The sequence below is a fragment of the Cornus florida genome, unplaced genomic scaffold (assembly GCF_030987335.1).
Source record: "Cornus florida cultivar Cherokee Brave unplaced genomic scaffold, ASM3098733v1 CherokeeBrave_3.0.0_Hap2_Chr04, whole genome shotgun sequence".
Lineage (NCBI taxonomy): Eukaryota > Viridiplantae > Streptophyta > Magnoliopsida > Cornales > Cornaceae > Cornus > Cornus florida.
The window spans coordinates 55749598-55773873 of NW_026775574.1; the positions used below are offsets into that span (position 1 = coordinate 55749598).

The window sequence follows — 24276 nt, forward strand, 5'->3', positions numbered from 1 at the left end:
CAGGATGGATCAATTATTCTAGGTTGGCTATAAGCCTTGGTTTCCACTTTGGAACCACTGTCACGGTCAATCCTTTTTAGAATTAGATGTTCAGTGGGAGGATGGACAGAGTGAAAAACCTTATCTTCAGATGTGGTCCATGGTTTGAGAAAATCATCCAATATGTTTATGTTAACAAGGGAATGATTGGTCATATAAAACCAAGAAACAAAAGGTATAACCATTTTGCGCTCTTGGAGAAAGTCATAAAATTGAGTTTTAAAAAGCTGTAGTTGATGTTGATCAAAAGCTTTAAAATACCAATTTCTGAATTCTTTATATTGATCCTGTTGAAATTCAGTATTAATGGCCATTCTATCTGGGGAAAAATCCATTAAAACTAATAGTCATGAGGGTTATTGATGTCTGTAGGATCGTCAAATTGATCCTTAACAGATTCATTTCCGATTCCCATTTCAGATGGAGTTGGGCTGAATTCAATTCCAAATTGACGATGAGGCATACCTATTGGTGCTTTCTCGTAGACTCCTCTTGGAATTTGATTCTGAGACTGCTGTATTCCTTTCAGCTTGAGTTGATTTGGACCAACGACTTCAGGGATTTCTTCCTTTCTGTAATCCGACGAAATCGAATGGCGAGAAGGAGGACAAGAAACATGATAAGGAAGATGACTTCTTTTAGATGATGTAGATCTAGGTAGATCTAATGATTTTCTGAAATTCAGAAAAACATCACCATCTTGGTCCTGAATAACACAGTCTAAGCTATGATTAGCAATTGGCTGTGCTGGAACGGCATTAGAAATCGTCCAATGTTCAGGAAATGTTATCTCACTCCAAGGAATCATCCTTTTTGTGGCAACATTTGATGTGTACATGTTGGTATCCCATAACGCTATTACTCCTTTAAAGTCTTTGCGTATGGCATTGGGACACATATTATCAAGTACTTTGTAATGGATGCGATAAATAACACTTATCACTTCTGATCCAGGTAAGTAATCATACCCATAGGTCTGAACACGAAGACTAATTGCCTCATGGATGTTTTTATCTGTTAAAGATAAATTCAGACTAGGATAGACATTAAAATAAACCGGTCCATGACATAGACTGGTTTCCAGTGCACCCATCAAGGAAGGGTGAAATTTCAGACATCGAGCATCCCTAAGGGTTGCTTGAATACAAGCATCCATACCTAATAAGGTTAAAGGTTTAAAAGCAATTTGAATTAAACCTATATGGATGTACTTATATTTGTGCATGTGCCTCTGAAGGTCACGGAAAGACAATAACTTAATTATTGTATCTTTTGTGCTTAATTGCATAGTCTGTTCCATGGTCTTGACAGTCCATAGATCTGTTAAATTAAGCATTCCGATTTTGTAAATGCTCTTAGCACTTACTGGAGGGATAGTCCATCTGTTCAATTTATTTTGAACATTGGTCCATTCCACTAATTCAGTATTTTTTACCAATTCGGAATCCTGGTTTTCCTGTACTCCAGAAGAGGAGGAGGATGGTTTTAACATGTCTGTTAAATATTGTTAATGCTTTAAGGTCTGCTTAGTATAAATATTATAATATTATATAATGAACAGTAAGTTACTATTCTGTCGTCGTTCTGCTTAAGGGAGATTCAGTTACTCGTCTGTCAACGATTTACTGGAAACAGTACCCTGTGCAGCAATCTAATGCAAAAACGGGTTAAACATTCCAACGCGACTTTTGGACGACCCATAATTGAATCAGATTTAAACATAAGTTAGACAGAATAATATTCATATTGTTCATGACATAATTACTATAATAATCATGCTACCAGAACCTAAAAAGCATTAACAATAATAAATTAAGCCATCATGGCTCTGATACCAAATATAAGTACATCCATATAGGTTTAATTCAAATTGCTTTTAAACCTTTAACCTTATTAGGTATGGATGCTTGTATTCAAGCAACCCTTAGGGATGCTCGATGTCTGAAATTTCACCCTTCCTTGATGGGTGCACTGGAAACCAGTCTATGTCATGGACCGGTTTATTTTAATGTCTATCCTAGTCTGAATTTATCTTTAACAGATAAAAACATCCATGAGGCAGTTAGTCTTCGTGTTCAGACCTATGGGTATGATTACTTACCTGGATCAGAAGTGATAAGTGTTATTTATCGCATCCATTACAAAGTACTTGATACTATGTGTCCCAATGCCATACGCAAAGACTCTAAAGGAGTAACAGCGTTATGGGATACCAACATGTACACATCAAATGTTGCCACAAAAAGGATGATTCCTTGGAGTGAGATAACATTTCCTGAACATTGGACGATTTCTAATGCCGTTCCAGCAAAACCAATTGCTAATAATAGCTTAGACTGTGTTATTCAGGACCAAGATGGTGATGTTTTTCTGAATTTCAGAAAATCATTAGATCTACCTAGATCTACATCATCTAAAGGAAGTCATCTTCCTTATCATATTTCTTGTCCTCCTTCTCGCCATTCGATTTCGTCGGATTACAGAAAGGAAGAAATCCCTGAAGTCGTTGGTCCAAATCAACTCAAGCTGAAAGGAATACAGCAGTCTCAGAATCAAATTCCAAGAGAATTCTACGAGAAAGCACCAATAGGTATGTCTCGTCGTCAATTTGGAATTGAATTCAGCCCAACTCCATCTGAAATGGGAATTGGAAATGAATCTGTCAAGGATCAATTTGACGATCCTACAGACATTAATGACCCTCATGAATATTAGTTTTAATGGATTTTTTCCCAGATAGAATGGCCATTAATACTGAATTTCAACAGGATCAATATAAAGAATTCAGAAATTGGTATTTTAAAGCTTTTGATCAACATCAACTACAGCTTTTTAAAACTCAATTTTATGACTTTCTCCAAGAACGCAAAATGGTTATACCTTTTGTTTCTTGGTTTTATATGACCAATCATTCTCTTGTTAACATAAACATATTGGATGATTTTCTCAAACCATGGACCACATCTGAAGATAAGGTTTTTCACTCTGTCCATCCTCCCACTGAACATCTAATTCTAAAAAGGATTGACCCTGACAGTGGTTCCAAAGTGGAAACCAAGGCTTATAGCCAACCTAGAATAATTGATCCATCCTGTAATGCTACTAAAAAGGACATTTCTCATGTTTACAGGAAGAACAATTATACTAATGTTTGTTTGCAAACGATAGGGTCCCAGCTTGGGAGAATTGAAACAGGAATAGACACGGTATTAAATACAATTAATACTAAGTGTATTCCTACTAAACCTTCTCCTCCAGAAGCTTCCTTATCCAAGGCATTGGTGAAACCTGCAATTGAAGTTCAAGGCTTCAATCTGACACATCCTAAGAAGAATGAAGAATTTCTTACTCTTCTTACTCAGAAAATTCAAGGACTTAAAATTCAGACTTTATCCCATGATGAATCTGAAATTGGTTCTGATTCTGAAAATGTGTTACCTCATATTGAGGTATTCCAAAATGATTTTACTCAGATGCCTGAGTTAAATAGAATTGTCTATGATAAGAATATCCACTCTAATACAGCCCCTGCTCCGAGTAGATATTATTATCCCAGACCCACACCTCAAGATATCTTGTATGAAGAAGATTATTTTCATACACAGAAATCTTTTCATGGCAAAACCATTTATGAATGGAACATAGATGGGAAATCTGATTATCAGATTTATGAGGTTATACATCAAATGTTGATGTATAGCCAAGTTTGTAAAATCAACAACAACACTGACCCAACCATTGCTAAGTTTGTCGTTGCTGGTTTTACAGGAATCCTTAAAGGATGGTGGGATAATGTTCTCACTGAAGTTCAGAAAGCTGAAATCTTTTCTGCTACCAAGCTTGTTAAAGATGAAGCTACTCAACAAGCAGGACCTGCTCCTGATGCGGTTTGCACTCTCATCACCACTATTATCCAACATTTTGTTGGCCCTGAAGGTGCTAATAGTGAAAGGAGTCGTGAATTTCTACAGAATCTAAGATGTCCATCTTTAACTCATTTTCGGTGGTATAAAGATGTATTCTTGGCAAAGGTTCTCCAACTCAATGATGTAAATTATGAGCATTGGAAAGCAAAATTTGTGGATGGTTTACCAACCTTTTTTTCTGAAAGAATCAGGAAAAAACTTAGAGATATGAATAATGGTATCTCTATCCCTTACAGAAACTATACCTATGGTGGATTAGTCAACATTGTAATCCAGGAAGGTCTAGCTCTCTGTAATGATCTGAAGTTACAATCCCCGTTAAAATCACAAAGATTAACTGGTAGAAAGGAAGTAGGTGAATTTTGTGATCAATTTGCCTACCAGACTCCATTATCTTATCCTAAACTTAGGAAAAGAAATAAGGTTGAAAAACCTTATAAAAGGAAGTATTCCAAAAGAAAGAATTATTCAAAAGAAAAGGATAATTCTAGACAGTATATTAAGCCTAAAAGGAAATATAATCCTAAAGCAAAGGGTAAAGGAAAGCCCAAGGCTGAGGCTAAATGTTTCAAATGTGGACGTATAGGCCACTATGCAAACAAGTGCAGAACTAAGGAGAAAATCAGTAGTCTTTACATAGAAGAAGAACTGAGACTTCAATTAAGTAAATTGTTACTTAATACTAGTTCTTCTGAATCAGAATCATCAAGTGATTATGGGGATGTTGTTATGGAATTACAGTCTTCTTCTTCCTCTGAAGCAGAAATTGGAAATCCTAGATGTTCCTGTAATCCCTCTCATGATGATTATTATAAGGCAATTGTTGAGATGAATGGGTTAAGCTTAAATGTTTTGACTTCGACTCAACAAACCTTATTGGATCTTATAGATCATATCCAGGATCCTCAAATCAAGATGAAAGTCTTTGAAATAGGTTCTGCTCTGGCACGATCTAATGAGGATACGGATAATTCAGATTTTCTAAGAGCAGAAAATCATTACAGCATGAAAGAAGTTCTAAGCAGATTAGAACACCAAGGACAAGATTCTCGTCCTACTAATCTCCCTGATCTCAGGATGGAGATTAATCTTTTAAAAGAAGAAATTCGTCAATTAAAGTCTCGTCAGACTAAGATGGATTTGGAAATTACTCTTTTAAAAGCAAAATCTGCAATTACACCTTCATCATCCCAGGATGAAGTCCCTCAATCAGAAAGTACTAATTATCTTCAACTCTTGAATCAAGTTACTTACCAAAAATGGTATATATCTATCAATTTGGTAATTAATCAGGAGTACACAATCACTAATGCAATTGCCTTAGTTGATAGTGGTGCAGACATGAACTGCATACAGGAAGGATTGGTTCCTACTCAATATTTTGAGAAAACCACTCAAGGTCTTACCAGTGCAAGTGGAGGTAAGATGCAGATTAAGTATAAACTTAATCATGTTTTCATTTGTAAAGAAGGTATTTGTCTACCATCTACTTTCTTACTCATCCGAAATATGGCACAACAAGTTATTTTGGGTACTCCCTTTTTAGCTTTAATCATGCCAATTGAGAAAATTGATTCTCATGGCATATGCTCTAATTTACATGGTCAGTCAATTACTTTCCAGTTCTTGACCCCACCAGTAAATAAGCATATCAATGCTCTTAAAGATAACATTATCTTTAAGGAAAAGCAACTGAATTATTTGCAAAAGGAGGTATCCTCCTTAGCAATTAATCAAAGATTGGTACAACCCACTGAGCAACAGAAAATTGAATCACTACGACAAAACTTTCTAAAGGAAATCTGTAGTGAAATTCCTAATGCTTTTTGGGCCAGAAAGAAGCATATTGTTTCTTTACCCTATGAAAAGGGATTTACCGATCGCATGATTCCTTCGAAAGCTAGTCCCAGCCACATGAAAGCTGATTACTTGGAATTATGTAAAACTGAAATCAGCTCTTTAATGAAAAAAAAGCTTGTCACTACTAGCTACTCCCCCTGGAGTTGCAAAGCTTTTTATGTCAATAAAAATGCTGAAAAAGAACGAGGAATTCCTTGATTGGTTATTGATTATCGACCACTCAATCTTGCTTTGAGTTGGATCAGATACCCAATTCCCAACATCAAAGATCTTTTAGATAGGTTACAATCTGCTGTAATCTTTTCTAAATTTGATCTTAAATCTGGATATTACCAGGTACAGATTGCAGAAGAGGACAGGTACAAAACAGCTTTTTGCGTACCTTTTGGACAGTATGAATGGACAGTGATGCCATTTGGATTAAAAAATGCCCCTTCAGAATTTCAACATATTTTGAATGACATATTTAATCCTTTTACTGAATTTTCTATAGTTTATATTGATGATATTATCATATTTTCCAAATCAATCGATTAGCATTATAAACACTTGAAAATTTTCAAAGATGTTATTTACCGAAGTGGTTTAGTAGTTTCTGCTCCTAAACTAAAACTGTTTTTAACTAAGGTCCGATTTCTTGGTCATGACATTTGTGATGGAAAAATTCGACCTATTAATCGCAGTATTGAGTTTGCTTCTAAATTTCCAGATGAAATTAAGGATAAAACTCAGCTTCAAAGGTTTCTGGGTAGTTTGAATTATATTCGAAATCACTACAGAGATCTTGCTCAGGATACAGCAATTTTGTACACCAGGTTAAGGAAATCTCCTTCCCCATGGACTTTGGAACACACCAAGGCAGTCCAGAAGATTAAACTCAGAGCAAAACAAATTCCTTGCTTAGCTCTAGCCAATTCTTCATGGTTCAAAATTATGGAAACAGATGCATCCAATATTGGATATGGTGGTATTCTTAAACAGAAGAATCCAAATACAGGAACCGAGGAACTTGTTCGCTTCACTTCAGGAACTTGGAAAAATGCACAATTAAATTATTCAACCATCAAAAAGGAAATTCTTTCTTTGGTTAAATGCATTTATAAATTTCAAGATGATTTAATCAATCAGAAATTCTTGTTACGCATTGATTGTAGTGCTGCTAAACAAGTACTGGAAAAAGATGTAAAAAATTTAGTCTCCAAACAGATATTTGCTGGTTGGCAAGCTGATTTATCTGCTTTTGATTTTTCTATTGAATATATTAAAGGCAGTTCTAATTCTTTACCCGATTTTCTAACTCGTGAATTTTTGCAGGGTTCATGAATCCGCCCCCTCATGGGCAGGGCCGGGGTAATACTCCAAAGGCTCGTGGCAAAAACAAGGCTAAGGCCTGAGTGGTATACCACTCAATGATGATCAATTTCCATATTTGGAACATGTTGCCGATCTGCTCAACACACCTTCTAAAGGAAGTAGCAGTACACAACAAAAACAACAGAAACCAACCATGAAAGAGGTTCTTGAACAAGAAACTCCATGGATACCTAATCAAAGGTATATTCAAACAGTATTGGTACTGGATTCTCAAGATGAGCAATGGATGCCAGATCCTTGGGAAGTAAAATTCAGATATTTTCAAACTCAACAATATGCTGCACCGGATCGTCGCCATAGATATATCTATGAAGCCATTCTTACTGAAACTTCCTCTGTGGAGATCAACCACACGAAGCAATTTCTGAATTCCAAAGATAGTCCTCTTACTTATAGTAAAGCTATCTTTAAGAGGCTTATACGGCCTAGTGACTGGGGATTAAATCCCAATTTGCCAAGGAAAATATCCTATGGTCACAGTTACAATTATTGGGATTATATCTCAGCTTGGACATATTCGTTCTTTTATCAAAATCCGAAGCATAAGCATTCTTGGTTCTTCAAGATATGCCCTCAATCAGTTAAGGCTGATTTCCCAAACTGGGTTATACCCTGGTGGGCTATATTTGGCCCTGATCTGGATATGTTGCCCGAATCAATCAGCTAATTATACTTGCCATGGCAACAATTTCATCCTCAATTACGGGGACAGGATAATATTCCTGTAGGGAAATCCACCCTATTGTTCTTTACTGAATTTGGAATCCCTTAGATTTGGAAATGGGATTTCCAATGTGGTTATACCACTGATAAGTTACCAGTCCTTCAGAGGATCTTTTATTACCGATGGTGGTCAGGCATGACTCAAGCTCCTATCCAAGCCCTCCTCCATCAGATCAGAAAAAAAACACTGGAATACATGGATAAGATTCCAAAGTTAACTATTCCAGAACCCGAAATCTTTAACCCATTTGAACTTGTTAAAGATATGATCAGAAAACAACAACCATTAATTACCGAAGCTGATTTAATGGTTAAATGCATGGATTTTATGAGGACCAAATTTGTTAAATCTTTTGATTCCTCCACACCTACAGTACGAGATGATGCATCCATGGTGTCAGTCTCTAGCCAGACCAGTCAAGAAGGTAATCAGTTTTCCTATCTCGCTAGTTATGCTTAAGATCCCAATGAAGATCTTATTTCTGAAGATGAGCCTACAGTAGCCGACTATTGGGACTCTCTCACCAGTCACTTGATGGAAAAGATGAATCCACCTAAAAAGTAAAGATTCCTCTTATCCTGCCGACAGAAGAAGCCAACAAACTTTTCCCAAAAGTCTTTGGTTCTACAGTATTTCCTTCATCAGATGTCTACTTTCCATCCGATAAGGGCACAGAACTTAGTGGCGGGCCGACCGACTGCATTATTCTAGCACACGATCCCATGCACTATGCGGACTTCAAAATGTTAATTTCAAGTCCATTTCTATGTATAAATAGAGGGCAATGTTTCCCTTCAATGTATCTTTCAATTTCCTTTTCTCTCTTTTGTAATATTTCTCTGTACTAACTTGGAAGTTCAATAAAGAAAGTTTTCTGTAAGTCTTTACATTTCTTTACATTTCTTATTATTAATCATAGTTATTAGTAGTTATTAATCATAATTATGATTAATTATGATTCATCATGAGTTGGAGAACCTTTGCCAAGAATACATCTTTATACCACCGAAAATGAGTTAAAGATGGACATCTTAGATTCTGTAGAAGTTCACGACTCCTTTCACTATTAGCACCTTCAGGGCCAACAAAATGTTGGATAATAGTGGTGATGAAAGTGTAAACCGCATCAAGAGCAGGTCCTGCTTGTTGAGTAGCTTCATCTTTAACAAGCTTGGTAGCAGAAAAGATTTCAGCTTTCTGAACTTCAGTGAGAACATTATCCCACCATCCTTTAAGGATTCCTGTAAAACCAGCAACGACAAACTTAGCAATGGTTGGGTCAGTGTTGTTGTTGATTTTACAAACTTGGCTATACATCAACATTTGATGTATAACCTCATAAATCTGATAATCAGATTTCCCATCTATGTTCCATTCATAAATGGTTTTGCCATGAAAAGATTTCTGTGTATGAAAATAATCTTCTTCATACAAGATATCTTGAGGTGTGGGTCTGGGATAATAATATCTACTCGGAGCAGGGGCTGTATTAGAGTGGATATTCTTATCATAAACAATTCTATTTAACTCAGGCATCTGAGTAAAATCATTTTGGAATACCTCAATATGAGGTAACACATTTTCAGAATCAGAACCAATTTCAGATTCATCATGGGATAAAGTCTGAATTTTAAGTCCTTGAATTTTCTGAGTAAGAAGAGTAAGAAATTCTTCATTCTTCTTAGGATGTGTCAGATTGAGGCCTTGAACTTCAATTGCAGGTTTCACCAACGCCTTGGATAAGGAAGCTTCTGGAGGAGAAGGTTTAGTAGGAATGCACTTAGTATTAATTGTATTTAATACCGTGTCTATTCCTGTTTCAATTCTCCCAAGCTGGGACCCTATCGTTTGCAAACAAACATTAGTATAATTGTTCTGCCTGTAAACATGAGAAATGTCCTTTTTAGTAGCATTACAGGATGGATCAATTATTCTAGGTTGGCTATAAGCCTTGGTTTCCACTTTGGAACCACTGTCACGGTCAATCCTTTTTAGAATTAGATGTTCAGTGGGAGGATGGACAGAGTGAAAAACCTTATCTTCAGATGTGGTCCATGGTTTGAGAAAATCATCCAATATGTTTATGTTAACAAGAGAATGATTGGTCATATAAAACCAAGAAACAAAAGGTATAACCATTTTGCGTTCTTGGAGAAAGTCATAAAATTGAGTTTTAAAAAGCTGTAGTTGATGTTGATCAAAAGTTTTAAAATACCAATTTCTGAATTCTTTATATTGATCCTGTTGAAATTCAGTATTAATGGCCATTCTATCTGGGGAAAAATCCATTAAAACTAATATTCATGAGGGTCATTGATGTCTGTAGGATCGTCAAATTGATCCTTGACAGATTCATTTCCGATTCCCATTTCAGATGGAGTTGGGCTGAATTTAATTCCAAATTGACGACGAGACATACCTATTGGTGCTTTCTCGTAGACTCCTCTTGGAATTTGATTCTGAGACTGCTGTATTCCTTTCAGCTTGAGTTGATTTGGACCAACGACTTCAGGGATTTCTTCCTTTCTGTAATCCGACGAAATCGAATGGCGAGAAGGAGGACAAGAAACATGATAAGGAAGATGACTTCCTTTAGATGATGTAGATCTAGGTAGATCTAATGATTTTCTGAAATTCAGAAAAACATCGCCATCTTGGTCCTGAATAACACAGTCTAAGCTATGATTAGCAATTGGCTGTGCTGGAATGGCATTAGAAATCGTCCAATGTTCAGGAAATGTTATCTCACTCCAAGGAATCATCCTTTTTGTGGCAACATTTGATGTGTACATGTTGGTATCCCATAACGCTGTTACTCCTTTAGAGTCTTTGCGTATGGCATTAGGACACTTAGTATCAAGTACTTTGTAATGGATGCGATAAATAACACTTATCACTTCTGATCCAGGTAAGTAATCATACCCATAGGTCTGAACACGAAGACTAATTGCCTCATGGATGTTTTTATCTGTTAAAGATAAATTCAGACTAGGATAGACATTAAAATAAACCGGTCCATGACATAGACTGGTTTCCAGTGCACCCATCAAGGAAGGGTGAAATTTCAGACATCGAGCATCCCTAAGGGTTGCTTGAATACAAGCATCCATACCTAATAAGGTTAAAGGTTTAAAAGCAATTTGAATTAAACCTATATGGATGTACTTATATTTGTGCATGTGCCTCTGAAGGTCACAGAAAGACAATAACTTAATTATTGTATCTTTTGTGCTTAATTGCATGGTCTGTTCCATGGTCTTGACAGTCCATAGATCTGTTAAATTAAGCATTCCGATTTTGTAAATGCTCTTAGCACTTACTGGAGGGATAGTCCATCTGTTCAATTTATTTTGAACATTGGTCCATTCCACTAATTCAGTATTTTTTACCAATTCGGAATCCTGGTTTTCCTGTACTCCATAAGAGGAGGAGGATGGTTTTAACATGTCTGTTAAATATTGTTAATGCTTTAAGGTCTGCTTAGTATAAATATTATAATATTATATAATGAACAGTAAGTTACTATTCTGTCGTCGTTCTGCTTAAGGGTGATTCAATTACTCGTCTGTCAACGATTTACTGGAAACAGTACCCTGTGCAGCAATCTAATGCAAAAACGGGTTAAACATTCCAACGCGACTTTTGGACGACCCATAATTGAATCAGATTTAAACATAAGTTAGACAGAATAATATTCATATTGTTCATGACATAATTACTATAGTAATCATGCTACCAGAACCTAAAAAGCATTAACAATAATAAATTAAGCCATCATGGCTCTGATACCAAATAAAGTTGAGGATCGGCAACATGTTCCAAATCAGGGCCAAATATAGCCCACCAGGGTATAACCCAGTTTGGGAAATCAGCCTTAACTGATTGAGGGCATATCTTGAAGAACCAAGAATGTTTATGCTTCGGATTTTGATAAAAGAACGAATATGTCCAAGCTGAGATATAATCCCAATTATTGTAACTGTGACCATAGGATATTTTCCTTGGCAAATTGGGATTTAATCCCCAGTCACTAGGCTGTATAAGCCTCTTAAAGATAGCTTTACTATAAGTAAGAGGACTATCTTTGGAATTCGGAAATTGCTTCGTGTGGTTGATCTCCACAGAGGAAGTTTCAGTAAGAATGGCTTCATAGATATATCTATAGCGACCATCCGGTGCAACATATTGTTGAGTTTGGAAATATCTGGATTTTACTTCCCAAGGATCTGGCATCCATTGCTCATCTTGAGAATCCAGTACCAATACTGTTTGAATATACCTTTGATTAGGTATCCTTGGAGTTTCTTGTTCAAGAACCTCTTTCATGGTTGGTTTCTGTTGTATTCAAGCAACCAGAATGATTTTCTCAAACCATGGACCACATCGATCGGCAACATGTTCCAAATATGAAAATTGATCATCATTGAGTGGTATAACACTACTGGTAGTTTTCGGTGGGTTGGCATGATTGTCATCCAGTAGAGTGAGAAAATGAAAGTTTTAGTCAGAAAAGTTGAAAGAGATAAAAGGAAGAGGGGCAATAATGGAAAGCACTTTAGAAAAAGTTAGAAAAAGAGAGAGAAAGGTGTTGGCAATTAAATGATAGAAAGCACTTTAAAAAAAGTAGTCCCTTGATGCAATCTTCCGGTGATAGTAGTCCCTAGATGCAATCTTCCATCACCGGCTAGATTTCATCATCATTTTCCATAGCATATTTGATCTTCATCTGCTGCTTTGAGTTTTATGTGTGTTTCTGATCTATCTCTGTTTCTAAATCTTTCTCTAAATTTTAGAATAGCTTTTAATGATAGAAAAGCTTTTCAATCTATTTGGCAAAATATTTACGGAAGATCTTTTATTATTGAAATAATTAATTTGCCCTTAGATAAAGTATTTTTTAAAATTATCATTTAACCTGTTTTTTTGTAACTTTTTCTCTAAATTCGTATAAATAAACCACTCAATAGAATCAAGTATATCCACAACATGCCATATACAACATTATAATTAATAATACTAATAATTACAATAAGAATAACAATTAAGAGATTGCAAAAACCTATTTAATGGTTTAGAAAATTTTGTCATTGAACATTTTGATTCTACTAAAATATAATAATAAGAATAATAAAATATTGAAGGTTTTTATTTTTTCTTCAAAAAAGAAAATAATTAATCTCATGCTTTTAGACATTCCTAGAATAATATTGTTGTTTCCTTATAATAACAAACAAAATTATATTGCAAGGAAATTAATGAAAAAGAAGAAGCAAAAATATTGCTATGGTAAATTATTTGTTTTTTTAAAAGATTGACTTGGCAACTTTAATGTTCCAATTTTACCCAAAAAAAAAAACAAAAAAAAAAAAAACAACTTTGACGTTCCTATGGGGTTGATGATGAAACAAATATTAGGCTGTTAGGCAATACAGGGAAGAGCTATGCAGATGAATTAATCTGATTAAAAAAAAATGCTATGCCCGTGAATTAATCTGATAAAAAAAAACTTTATCTTTTGGATAAATAACTAGAATTCATTGTTGCAACAAAAGAGAATTCAATTTGAATGTGAAAAAAAAGATTTAAAGATTTGTGATGGTAGGATGGCACGTTGAAATATGGTGATTGTTTGTGGGGCAGTTTCGAAAATATTTAGAGAAAATAAAAAGTAAATAAACATGAAGAAATAGGCAAAGAAGAAATAGGAAGGTCGAATTATAAATTGGAAGTATAGCCCTGCTTCTCTTGTTTAGTGGGACGCTTAGAATTCTGCAATTTAATGAGTTATTAGAACTTGAACAATAAAGAAAGAATAGCCCCCAACAATAATCTTTTTCAATTTTTTTCTTCAATTTTTTTTTTCTCTAGTTAAATGTTTGATGGATCGTTCTTGTGAGTATGAAGAGATATATTGCCAGAGAATACCTATGTGAGTTTTTTTTTTTTGACACATGCAAAAAGTTTGAAACCTTCCCCTCTATCACCTCTGTTCATCTTGTCTTCTCACTCTCAAATTGCGACTCGATAAATTGCATCTATAATGATAAGTTGTAGATTTCTTAAACATTAAAGAGAGGCCTGGTCTTCTACCATAAAGAGAGACACAAAAAGAAAAAGTGCAAGCGACAGCAGATGCAGGCGAAGAGGCCTTGCAGAAGATGGTAATCCATTCTGATTAGGGTTTGGAAATAGAAATAAGGGGATTTTTTTTTTTTTTTTTTTTTTTTTTTTTTTTTACTACAGGGATACAGTTGAAATTATATTTTTTTATGAGATAGTATAAAGGGTACACTTGTCATATAAAAAGTTTTATTAATGCACCCAAAACTCTTCCCTAGTATTTTAGAAGGCCAGCTTCTCCAAAATGCTCTTCTAAACCCCCAAATGCTCTTTTTGAAAACTAGCCAAATACAGTACTACCCAAAGCAGTTTCCAAGCCTTAAAAACCAAAAACAGCGGTATGAAAAGTCAATCCAAATAGGCCCCTTAATGAATAGCACCAAAAAAAAATTTAAATAAAAAATTTTAAATGATCTTTTTTAACTAGTTATTTTATTATTTTTTTAATCTTTTAACATTTTCTTATCAATTTATTAGATGATTTTTTTATATATATATATTTCTAAATGCACGGTTTGTAATATATTAATTTTTTAAGTTCGGGAGAATTAAGATTTAAATAAAAGGGGGCATTTTGGTCTAAATATCAACTCTTTTACTGTTTTACACCCTTCGGATAGTTGAGGACAATTCTTTTGTAAAAAAATAGATAAAGGGGGATTTATTGAAAAAAAAAGGCTACAAGTTGAGGGAATTTTTTGGTAAAAAAATAGATAAGAGAAATTTATTGAAAAATGGTACAAGTAAATGGGGTTTTCTGTACTTTGCCCTTTTTCAAAACCACCTTTACTATTTTTTATTAGATTTATGAAACATAAATGATGATGTAAAATTGAAATAAACAATCAAAATTTTATTAATTGAACCGATCGGTACTTCATTCATTAGCAGTATACGGAGTATTATCTTATTGCCATTCTCAATATTTAATTTTTTTCAAATTTTTTTTTGTAAGAATTTATAATTTCTTTTAATTTAGAAAAATTTACTAACGGTCTATTTTTTCTTTTTTACAAGCGTACTGTTAGGATTAAAAACTTTAAAAAGAAATAATGATCTCAAAGTTTACTTTCAATTAATAATAATAATAAATCATTTTTATTTAGATTATTATGCGTTCGTTGAGTATGGTATTAGTAATATAGTATCATGAAGTAAAATTGAAAAATAATCAAAATTTGATTAATTGGACTTATCAAAAACATTGCTTCATTCATCAGCCTAATATTGTTGTACAATCATTTCCAATATTTCATTTTTAAAATTTTTTTTTATTGAAACTCTCTTATGTTGAAGTTACCTTTCAAATTAATATAGCAACTCTATATTTATGAAGATAAAGTATTAATTTTACAAACCTTAAATTTAAAGTTCTTCACTTTATTCATTTAATCTACTATATTAATATGTTTTTTATGAGTTAAGTTTAAAGTTTTATTAAATACTTATCTAATGTCTTCTAAATATATTAGTATAAATAGTAGACTTACGAAGCTTACACACAGACACACTCTCAAAACTCAAGAGAGAGGAGATTTAAAGTGTTTTTTCAAACTATTGAATTTGAGTGTGTGGATTTCATATTTTCAATTGATTAAACTGAGATAAATAAGTACAACATTCATAAATATACAGATTTGAGATATAGACTTAGTTAAATCTTGGAGATAGTATTGTTATTTATTTTCACGTAAAAAAGATTTCAACCTGAAAAAGTAATTGCGCACTTCTAAACTTTGATACTCACTATTTTAATATATTGATTCCTAAACATAGATGGACACATTACTTTGAATATAAATATCACATAGTAGTAGTATTTAATACACAGTTTAAAAGGTTATCCATTTTATTATATTTTTTCAGAAGGTAAAATAAACAAATGCACGTTCATACATTGTCCAATGGGTGCTAGCATGGTACAGAGCCTGTTTTCTCATGAATGTCAATGGTGTAGTATTTAATGTATTGAAGTTTTATATCTAGAGGACTATTGAACGGTGAACCTATTTAAACCATTCCTTTTTTACAACGACTTCTATTTAAGTTTAAACAAATTATATTTGGATAGAACAATATTACTTTTGACATTATTAAAAAATATGAAATGTTTTTTATACTCTTATTTAATTTAATAATAGTAACGCTGTATAATTTGAATTCACTCAAAACGGGATGGTGTGAGCGTGCATGCCTGTGTGCGCGTTGTGAACCACTAGAAAAAGTTGAAAGACGACACTATTCATCCAGCAGTGTGAGAAAATGAAAGTTTTAGTCAGAAAAGTTGAGAAAATGAAAGTTTTAGTCAGAAAAGTTGAAAGCTATAAAAGGAGAGGCAATAATAGAATAGTAATGCTTGCATACTGGCAGGAGGATGAAGTTCATCTTTCAGCCAGTCAGGTGAAGTAACCTGATTCAGCTGTTCTTCTCCACCACAAATCTACCCACAATAAAACAAACCAAACACACACCAAAGCTCCAAGCTTAGCACCCATTATCTTTTTTCTCTCAACTGACTGAAAGAAAATGAACCAGGTCAGACGATCAAAAATCAAATCCAACGTCTTTTTCTCTAGAAACCAGTAATTCTAAACTATGATGATCATATATATATATAAAGATCAGATTTTTGCTCCTTATCTTTTCTGGGTTTTTAGCTGAATTTAAACAGGGTTAAAAGGAAAGAGTTTTGGGTGTTTGGAAGAAAATCTACGAGGAAAAGAAAAGATGGTTGAAGAATTGTAAAAGACTATAGATGCGTTTATGACCAAGCAAAGACTTTGAACTGATTTGGGTCTTCTTCGATAGAGTTAGTTATGGATTGGGATTGAGATTGAGGCGGCGAGGAAGACAACGGCAGCGGGACAGCAGGAGGAGGAGGAATAATCGGATGATATTGAGGGGGAGTTGGGATGGTATTTTCTAGTGTTTTGAAGGATTTGGGTTCTGTAATTTAGGGCATTGAAATGGGGATGGTGTTGCTACCTCTGCCGTCAGTGGTGGTGATGCTGCCGCCCTTTGGTGGTGGTGCCACTGCGGCGGCGGCCGATTGTGGGGAGGTCGATCCAGAAGCAGGAAACAAGGAGAGAGAGAGAGAGAGTTGTGACCACGGTGTTCCTGCTGTGCATTTTTCAATCATTTCTTTAGGTCAGAAATTTCTTAATTTCCTAGAATCATCTAAATTTGATTACTCAATTCAAAAATCTTGCCATCTTTTTAAAAACTAGTCACGAACTTAGAGAAGATGGAAACAATGAGAGAGATTAAGAGGTGCTAGAGAGAGAAAGTTGAACGAGTGTTCTTGCTGTTCATATTTTGACAAATACAAAATTTGTTTGTTCTAAACGAGTTTGTTGGGCAGTAGAGATTAGATAGTGTCAAGGAGAAACATGTTAAACCCGAAAAAAAAATGGGCATTGCCCGTATTAATATCATTTTTTGTTGGGGACGAGTGTCAAAATATTAGAAGGCCACGGATGAAAGCATTACTCATACTAGAAACCACTGATAGAAAGCACTTTTAAAAAAAAAAGTAGTAACTAGCTGCAATCTTCCTTCACAGCCAGATTTTCCATAGCATATTCTTCTTCTGCTGCGTTGAGTTTTGTGTGTGTTTGTAATCCATCTCCGGTTTAAATCCAGACTTGGTTTCTACAAATTTTTAAGCTTATTAGAGATACGAAAATTGTTATTTTTAAGGTTAGAAAAACTGATTAAACCTTAACAACAAACTTAATCGAATGTCATTAGTAAAACATATATATATATATATTTATATATTTATAAAATTAAATAATATAATATTGGTATGAAAATCGATACTTTGCATTTTAGTGGCATTTAATGATATTTTTGTCATTTCATATCAAAATATAAAGTTATTCAAGTCTTTAAATACAATAAACGACAGTTTAATTATTTTTTAAATTTTAATTAATAATAAGAGATGTCGTTAAAGCACACACCTCAAAGCAGTAACTAGATGCAATCTTCCTTCACAGCCAGATTTCATCGTCATTTTCCATAGCACATTCGATCTTCATCTGCTGCGTTGAGTTTTGTGGTGTAAAATCACAGTTAGAGTCCAACGATTGCATAATAAAAAGGCTCATCACCAGGGTATTAATTTTTCCGTTACTTTTCAATCATTATTGAAATAGAGTCCATAACAAAAATCAATCATCATTGAATACACTTTACAACAAAAATTTTATTTCTATTTCGGATAAAAATATAAACACAGAACAAAACAATTATCAGTCAGGTCCTTCATGTAACACTAATTAATTAATTTATATATATATATATATATATATATATATAATATTAAAGCAAGAAAGGATGAATTTCATTTCGATCACAAACCCATACAAAATACATTCAACAGCAGATCAAAAAGGACATTCTCTCCTACGGAGCAAATCCTCTGCCGTAAATGCTTTTGCTGTAGTCTCTGCGGTAACATAAAAAAGTATGTGGTAGAAAAAAAAAAAAAAAGAGTAACAAACGATGCAATATTTGATGTTTTAATAGTGGCCAATGAAGAATGGTAAATAAACTTACCAAAAGTACTTCAATCACTCTCCAAAAATTAAAATTAAAATAAAATAAAAGGTCTTGCTAAAATTACCCAATTGTTAACTCCTCCAAAGTGCATAAACTTAATAAAATAATATTCTATAACTCTTTCAAACAATTAAAAAAAAAAAAATACATAATATAATAAGGAAGGATATTCTACCTTTTTCACTATAAATTTTTTCTTTTCTTTTCTTATTTACTTTCTTTATTTTTTTTTCTTTCTTTTGAGCGAAAGAAAATTTATTCAATTGAAATTATTATAGGATATTTACTAAATATTGTAAATCTTTCTCTAAATTACAACAGTTTGTTGTAGATATCTTGTAATTTTTTATTATCAAAAGAGCTAGAACTTTATTTTGTCAATAAGGTACACTTAAATATTCAAGTAAATTCTAAAATAATTCTTAAAATTCACATGAAAAAAAAAAAAAATCACGCTAAAGTCAAAGTATAAAATAGAGAAGAATTTTTTTTAAAAAAAAAAATTATAATTCCCATCACCATCCAAATTAATTCTTTAAAATTATATTAAGAAAAAAAAAATCCAAATGAGTAGTCTCAAACATAAAAATATGAAAAGAAAAATAAAAGAAACAAATTATCATTTTGATCACTATTAGCATCAAGGGAGTTTAACAGTGAGGGGGAATAAAATCCCATTGGGCCGGATCCGGCCCAGCCCACCCATTTGGAAAGAAATCCCAGTGATTGCCTAGCCCACTCATTTTAGGTATTGGGCCTGACTTTGCGGTAGAGCAGCCCAAGGGAAACCAAGCCCACAACAGATTTTAGGGCAAAGGTAGACTTCTATAAAAGGAAGAAAAAAAGAGAGAATGTGAGGGGATTCTATTTGAAGTGTAAGAAGATCATTTCTTAATATAGAGAACCATTTTCTTGCATCTTCATCTGGCGCCGTCTGTGGGAAGTTCGACAAGTGATTTTCCAATCGTTTTTCGATCCAATTGATGATACAGCTACGTTCCAGGACAATGATAGGCGAAGAAGGAACGCAATATTAGGAAGTCAACCGGAACAATCAACAAGAGGTACTCTAGCAACTGATCCAGACCTTGCGCAAGGAGAACACGAACGTCGCGGAGATTTTGTGTCGAGAGAATGCAGAGTTTGGATCACGATTGGAGCTTGAGGGGGAGCCTCATCCTCCATCACCGTTAGTAGATCAGGCGGTAATGAATGAGGCAGACCCTCCAAATAACTACGTTGGGTTTGTGCACCACGACCCCCAGCCGAGGGAATTGAGAGACCAAATAATTGACCAGGATAGCACCAGCAGAATGATTGCTCAGAAGTCAGACACATACCAGATGTTCAAAGAAGTATAAAAGGCAACTATCCGAACGCAAGTTCAACGGGAGGTGGGCAAACGACTTAAGGACCTAAATGCACCAACACTAGTTGACATGGCTGCGAAGGCCTTCGCTGATATGGTTGATTCGCCTTTTTCTAAAGAGATACTGAAAGCACCCAAGCCGAGGAAGTTCATCATCCCACCGTTTATGTCATTCGATGGTTCAACAGACCCACTGGATCACGTTTACCATGTCCAGCTAAAGATGGCCTTGCACAACGATGATGACGCCCTAATGTGCCAAGTGTTTCCAACAAGTCTAACCAAGACAACTCTTAAGTGGTTTAAACAGCTACTGCAGGGAACTATTGGAAGTTTTCGCTAATTGTGTGAAGTGTTCATGGCGCAATATTTTGGCAATCAGCAGATTCAAAAGAACGTGTCGAGCCTGTTCACCATGAAGTAGCACAAGGGAGAGAGGCTGCAGACTTTCCTCACCAGGTTTAACCTCAAGTTGAGTATGGTCGAGGAATGCGATCAAAGAGTAGCAGTTGAAGCTTTTAAGTTGGCTCTCATTCCTGGCACCCTCTTTCATGGAGCATTGGTACGCAAGACGCCTAAGAATATGGGAGACTTGGGTGCCAAAGCACAAGGCTACATTTAAATGGAAGATGAGGAAGCCATGTGAGTGCATTAGACTACCATGGTCACCATTGAGGGCCGTTTGCACGACAAGATCAAAGGGCAGAAGTTACAGAGTCAAGCGCCATAGGCCCCATGGAGGCCACCTAAGCGTCAGAGGGAAGAATAAACTATCACACCGCTCAGGACTTCCTTGGCGAAGCTCTACCAAGAGAACAAGGCCAAGTTCTCACCACCGTAGCCGATAAGATAACCAATCGAACAACGAGACCAATCCAAGCATTGTGCCCTTCATTGTGATTTTGAACATCAAACCAACGAATGCAGAAATCTAAGAAGGCAAGTGGAGATGATGATAGCGAAAGGAGAGTTGTCCAATTTTGTGTTGCCTAAGGGACAGTTCAACCCTACCCAAATGGTGAAGCTGAACGCCCAAGGAAGGGTGCATGGCAAGACAAACCCTCAGGAAGTTCAACCCGTCAGAATTATAAACACCATCCATGGGTGTCTCGAAGGAGATGAAGAAACTGAAGAGTTATTCAGAACGCGCCTGAGACAGGCACAAAAGCTGAGAAGATGGACACCCAGATCAAGTTTGGAAGGTCCGATCTACAAAGGGTACAAACTCTACATGAAGATCCCCTCATTATTAGACCCAGGAAGCAGTGCAAACATAATCACCAAATCGGCATTTGAGCAATTGATGATCGACCCACATCAGGTTAAACCTACTGGGAATTCGTTGATGGGGTTCAATGGGAAAAGAGTGGAACTGATCGGGGTGATAGAGTCACTCATCTGGCAGCCCGGAGGAACCTGAAAGAAAATTTTGTCATAGTAGATGTTAATCTAACGTACAACCTTCTGATGGGAAGGAGATGGATCCACTGCATGCAAGGAGTACCATCCACCCTGCACCAGGTAATGTGACGTCTCGTCCAAATAGAAGAAATGTGATCGACATCCGAGGAGACCATATGGCAGCAAAGGAATGTTACGCAGTGATCGTTAGGCCTAAGGACAGAGGGAAAGGCGTTGCCCATACACAGAGCAACAAATAACAATTACAGCCCCATCTGTCCGGTCACGACTAGTTGAGTGAAAAGACGGAGACGAAGTCCAAATCGACCCAACCCACCCAGATAGAGTAGCTAGGATCGGATCCTTGCAGTCCGAGGAAGAAAAGGCCGAAGTGATAAAGTTGCTCAATGCCAATTTAGATATCTTCTCCTGGAGTCACTTGGACATGCCCCGAGGTCGCATGTCACAACCTTAACATAGACCCGGGTTTTTGCCCTATTCGTCAAAGGCAAAGAGGATTTGCCCTGGAGAGGAATTGGATCATAGCCGAGGAGGTTGACCGCCTACTAGAGGCAGGGTTCATAAGGGAAGTGTACTACCCACAATGGTTGTTGAACGTAGTGGTAGTTCAAAAGAAGAATGACAAATGGAGAGTGTGTATTGATTTAATAATCTAAATAAGGCTTGTTCCAAAGACAACTACCTCCTCTTAAAGATTGACTAAATGGTAGATGCCACCACTGGGTTCGAACATCTGGCATTTTTAGATGCATATTCAGGATATAACCAGATCCCAATGGACCCTGAAGATGAAGAGAGGACCTTATTCATCACAGAACGAGGAACATACTCCTACGAGTCATGCCGTTCGGATTGAAAAATGTCGAGGCAGCTTACCAATGCCTCATCAATAAAATATTTAAGAGCCAAATGGGCCAAACAATGGAGGCCTACATCTGATGATATGGTAGTAAAGATTAAGATGAAGCGAGATCATCTTCGTGACTTACAAGATGTGTTTGATACTCTAAGGAGGTATGACATAAGGTTGAATCCTTCAAAATGTTCTTTTGGGGTTTCTTCAGGCTAGTTTCTAGGCCACATAGTCAATTGCAGAGGCATTGAGGCTAGCCCAGTCCAAGCCATAGCACTACAGAACGAAAAGCCCAAGTCTCTTAAAGATGTACAGGTTCTGATAGGGAGAATAGCTGCATTAAGTAGATTCATATTGCGCCTATCAGATAAATGCAAGCCCTTCTTTGATGCCATTAGGGCAAGAGGGAGGCAAACTTGGGGGGTTGAGCAGCAAAAGGCGCTAGCCAACCTGAAAGAGTATATGCAGAAACCAACGATCCTCTCTGCCCCGAAACAGAATGAGACATTGTACCTATATCTGGCTGGGTAGAATGTGGCGAACAACGCAGCATTAATAAGAGAAGAAAACAGGAAACAAAAACCAGTATTCTATATGAGTAAGACAATGGGGGATGCCGAACGGAGATACCTTACAATGGAAAAAATTGTCCTCGCTTTGGTTAACGCAAAAACAAAGTTACGACACTACTTTAAGTCTCATCCAATAGTGGTGCTAACTAGTTACCCCTTGAGGGTAATTCTGCATAAACCGAGCCCCTCCAAAAGGATCGCCAAGTGGGTGATCAAGTTGAGCCCTTTCGAGATAAACTATGAGTCTCGCACTGCGATCAAAAGGTAAGCCATGGCAAATTTTTTGCTGGACCATGAGCCTGATGAAGAGTTTAATGGACCCACGAAGCACCAATGGTACCTCTACATTAATGGATCATCAAATCAAGCAGGGCCAGGGGTTGGCGTTGTAATCAATACTCAAAATGGAACATTCTTAACCCAAACGATTAGACTTGAGTTCCAGACCACAAACAATAAGGCGGAGTATGAAGCTCTATTAGCTGGTTTACGCCTAGCTAAGGAGTTGAAGGTACAAAACTTACACGTATTCAGTGACTCTCAATTGGTTGTGAGGTAGGTGGTGGGAGATTACGTCACCAAAGATGAGCACATGGATGTTTACCGATCGGTAGTAGAGAAAGAAGCACAAAGATTCAGCCAAATCAAATTTGACCAAATCCCCAGGGGGAGAACTAGAGGGTCGATTAGTTAGCAAACGCAGCACCCGGCTCAGGTGATAATTTGACTAAGGTAGTCCCAATAGACACCTTAGCTCGCCCCACCATACTAAAACCTGAACATGTCTATGTTATCCCACATGAGCCGAGCTGGATTTATCCGATCATGATTTACATCAAAATCGGTACATTGCCTGAGGACAAAATAGAGGCCAGAGCGGTCAGGATGAAGGTAGTAAAGTAGGTCGCCTATGGACAACTGTATCGAAGATCATACTCAAGCCCCTATCTATGATGCCTAGCCCCTTCCGAGGCCCAAGAGGTTCTCCGAACGATTCACAGTGGTGTATGTGGAAATCATATCAGAGGTTAGTCGCTAGCTCATAAGGCCCTAACACAAGGTTACTTCTAGTCATATATGTCACGGGACGCAGAGAAGTCTTTCAGAAGATGTGACAAGTGTCAAAGGTACAGGCCACTCATACATCAACACCAGGAGGACTTACATTTTATAGTAAGTCCATGGCCGTTCGCTCAATGGGGGATGGATGTGGTAGGACCGCTCCCACCTGCTTGATTATAGAACAAGTATGTCATGTTGACTTCAGACTACTTCACCAAATGGATAGAAGCTGAACCTTACCCATCTGTGACCACACTCAAGTTAAACGCTTCATTTGGAACAACATCATCTGCCAATTTGGAATTTCCCGATTAATTGTGATGGACAATGGGACAAATCTAGATAACCAACATGTCAGAGAGCTCCCCAATGAGTATGGAATCAACCAA

The 24276-nt window shown here is 36.0% G+C and overlaps 1 protein-coding gene and 1 long non-coding RNA gene across 2 annotated transcripts in view; both read left to right on the top strand.

The window, feature by feature from the left end:
* The window catches only part of LOC132304984 (uncharacterized), a 79849-nt gene that overhangs the window by 8415 nt on the left and 47158 nt on the right, over positions 1-24276 (top strand). The gene's annotated exons all lie outside the window — the stretch shown is intronic.
* LOC132303277 (uncharacterized) lies at positions 10121-18366 on the top strand. Its single transcript, XR_009481162.1, has 2 exons — positions 10121-16297; positions 16328-18366. It is a non-coding gene; the product is annotated as an uncharacterized LOC132303277 (long non-coding RNA).